The following is a 3,338-nucleotide window of genomic DNA, read 5'->3' on the forward strand; positions in this document are numbered from 1 at the left end:
GTGGGGGGCTGGGGGAGGGATAGCATTAGGAGAAATACCTAATGTAAATGACGAGTTAATGGGTGCAGCACACCAACATGGCACGTGTATACCTGTGTAACAAACCTGCACATTGTGCACATGTACCCTAGAACTTAAAGTATGTATATATATATATATATATAAAAGATATCACCTAGCCCAATAATAGCCAAGAAAACTTATAATAATAATAATAAAGGGAACTTGGACTACCAGATGTTGAACAGTGTTAAATAATGTAAAACTAGAAAGAAAAGACAGATATATTTAAAAAGAAAAAATTCTCAGCTCCCACCCCAGACCAACTGAATAAGAAACTCTGTGAGCAGGGCCCAGAAAATTGTGTTTTAACAAGCTCTCCAGGTGAAACTGTTGCACAGTTGAGTATGAGAACTGCTGCATAGAGCAGTTCTGCATGTTTTAGAAATTCGTATACATCAGTAGAATCATATAATATGTACCTTTTTGTATCTGGCCTTTTTTCTCAGCAAAACGTGAAATTTATTCACATTGCTACATGTATTAAGTTGATGCAAAACTGATTATTGTGTTTTTTGCCATTACTTTGGCAAAAACTACACTTAACTTCCTTTTGCACCAACCTAAATATCAGTAATTCTTTTTTGTTTTTTTTTGAGACAGAGTTACTCTGTCGCCAGGCTGGAGTGCAGTGGTGCATCTTGGCTCACTGCAACCTCAGACTCCCTGGTTCAAGTGATTCTCTCGCCTCAGCCTCCAGAGTAACTGGGATTACAAGCACGCACCACCACGCCCAGCTAATTTTTTTCTTTTGTTTTCTTTCTTTCTTTTTTTTTTTTTTTAGTAGACACAGGATTTCAACATGTTGGCCAGATGGTCTCGATCTCCTGACCTTGTGATCTGCCCACCTTGGCCTTCCAAAGTGCTGGGATTCCAGGTGTGAGCCACTGTGCCCAGCCAATTATTTCATTTTAAATTGCTAATTAGCAATCCATTGTATGAATATACAATATTGTCTCTCTCAGAGATCATCAGTGGAACTTTTGTTAAGGGAAGTGTGTTTTCTTACTTTTTTATTTATGGCAAATAAAATTGTGGAATCACAACATTAAGGCCCAAGTTATGCAAGGGAACAGATCATTATGTCATAATTTCAGAAAGGCAATGCAGCCCTCACAACAAAATCTTTCTTACTTGCTTCCTAATGCCAGAAATTTATTTAATAGGGAGCCAAGACTTTTATTCCATAATAAGCATTAATATTTAAAATGCGTGTGTGTATTCCAAAAATAAGAAAAGATTTAAAATGATACTGAAGTGTTAATGACCTATATTTTCCTGACAGTAGAGTATGTATGCTATCACTTACTTATCCAAATCCTCAACTGACATTAATAATCAATCATGCTACTTTTATATTTTTATTTCCAATGGAATCTCAGGATTCCTCTCATCAAATTATCCCAGGCAGGAACTATCAATCCATCACAGCTGACATACCATCTCTGGCTTAATTCCTCTGTGTGTGTGTGTGTGTGTGTGTGTGAGAGAGAGAGAGAGAGAGAGAGGAGAGAAGAGAGAGACTTTGGTGGGGCTTAGAACTAGAGAGAGGGGATGTATGGATCAAAAGGAGAAGCAAGGTCACATTTTCTCCTGCAATTACATTTGAAAGCCTATGAGGTTTGGGTAGCCAGGATGCAGTAAATTCCTTTCTTTTTCTTTTCTTTTTTTTTTTACTTTTAGTTTTATTTATTTATTTATTTTACTTTTAATAACATAAACAGGAGCCACTCAGAATGCATCCTCTCCTCTTACTCTCTCAGAGAAAGAGAACAATCATCATCAATGGCAAATGGCAGTTGCATTGAGGCAACACACTGCCTAGGGCCAGCTTTCTGCTCAGGAGAGAACACTGCACCTCCTCCTCATGGTTTCTGGTGCTCTACACATTCAGATTAACTCCTTTAGTAATAAGCTATAGAAATGATCCCTGAAAGTATAGCCTTATTAAATTATTAGTTAACTGAAGCTGTGAGATCAATGTAGTAACAACAAACAATGACAACAACTATTACTACTACTACTTTTACTGAGAGCTTTGTGTTGGGCTTTATGGCCTGTGATTCACCTGAATTGTCTCATTTAATCCTCAAAACCATTCCAGGCCAATATTATTATTCCCATTTTAAATATTAAATTGATGTTTAGATGGGTACCCAAATCCACATGAAAGAACTGAGATCCAAATCCAGGTTATCTGGGTTTATATCCCGAGTTCTTTGGAAACCACTACTCTTTACTGACACTGAGATAACTGAATTTCTTTAAGGCTACATAGAAGCCCTTCCCAACTCTTATAAAAAGTGTCTGAGTCCACTTTCCTGCCCTAATAAGAATATAGCGACCACCACTGAAGATCTTAAGGTTATCATGCTTGCCATCAGTGGTAACATGATAGAATGATTAATATAATAGAACTGTCAGTGGCATGGGTGTAAGAAATTAGTTATAGGTGATTCATCTCCCCCATGGTGTCTTCTCCCCTCTTTAGTTCTAAATACCGTATGATTACAAAAACACGCACACTCAGAGTTAAATTTTGAATTATGTATGAAACTAAATGTATCAATAAATTTATCAAACATGTAACACATGTCTACTATGTACTCCAGGAGAGCAAAGACCCATCTTGTTCTCTTTGATATTCCCATCACCATACACCTGGTAAAATGTAGGTGCTCAACAAATATTTTTTGAATGAATGGAGGGATGAATGTATAAATGTATGCACAGCTGCCATTATACTGAACTATGGCATAGGCGCTTGATGTCTAATGTTGGTAATTTGCCTAAAATGGTGGCGTTAGTACAGGGATCTTGTGCGATGGGTAAAAGTTTTATGTTTCCGCCTATTAGACATCTGGAATTACCGTGAACAATATGTAAGGAATAAACAAAATTTGGTTTTCTATGTGTATCTGGTATTTTCCCCCGATAACTTAATGGTTAAGGTTTTATTTTCAACAGAAGCTTGCTTCCTTTTTTAGAAAAGCTGAATATATTGACATTGACAGGATAATATAAATACTGTGTCCTTTGTGATTTTTACATTGTATGCTACATTTTTAAAAATGCAAAATAACAAAAGGAGGAATGGAATCCCCAACCATCCATTGCATGATTAAAATGCATTACATGGTAAGGTAGTCTTTTTCAAAAATAAGTCAGTGTTGGTTCAGTATTGAGAAAATGCTTCAGTGGTTTTGTAAAATTGAAAGTAGCACGTTCCTAATCTAGTGAAAGTGAACTTTCAAATATGTCTCATTTTCTCCTGAAAT

At 36.4% G+C, this 3,338-nt stretch overlaps 1 non-coding gene across 1 annotated transcript; it reads right to left on the bottom strand.

Moving 5' to 3' along the window:
- Positions 1-1,786: 1,786 nt before the first annotated feature.
- Positions 1,787-2,006, bottom strand: LOC111536048. Its single transcript, XR_002729639.1, has one exon. It is a non-coding gene; the product is annotated as a small nucleolar RNA U3 (small nucleolar RNA).
- Positions 2,007-3,338: the final 1,332 nt, after the last annotated feature.

The sequence above is a fragment of the Piliocolobus tephrosceles genome, chromosome 12 (genome assembly GCF_002776525.5).
Source record: "Piliocolobus tephrosceles isolate RC106 chromosome 12, ASM277652v3, whole genome shotgun sequence".
In the NCBI taxonomy this organism is placed as follows: Eukaryota; Metazoa; Chordata; class Mammalia; order Primates; family Cercopithecidae; genus Piliocolobus; species Piliocolobus tephrosceles.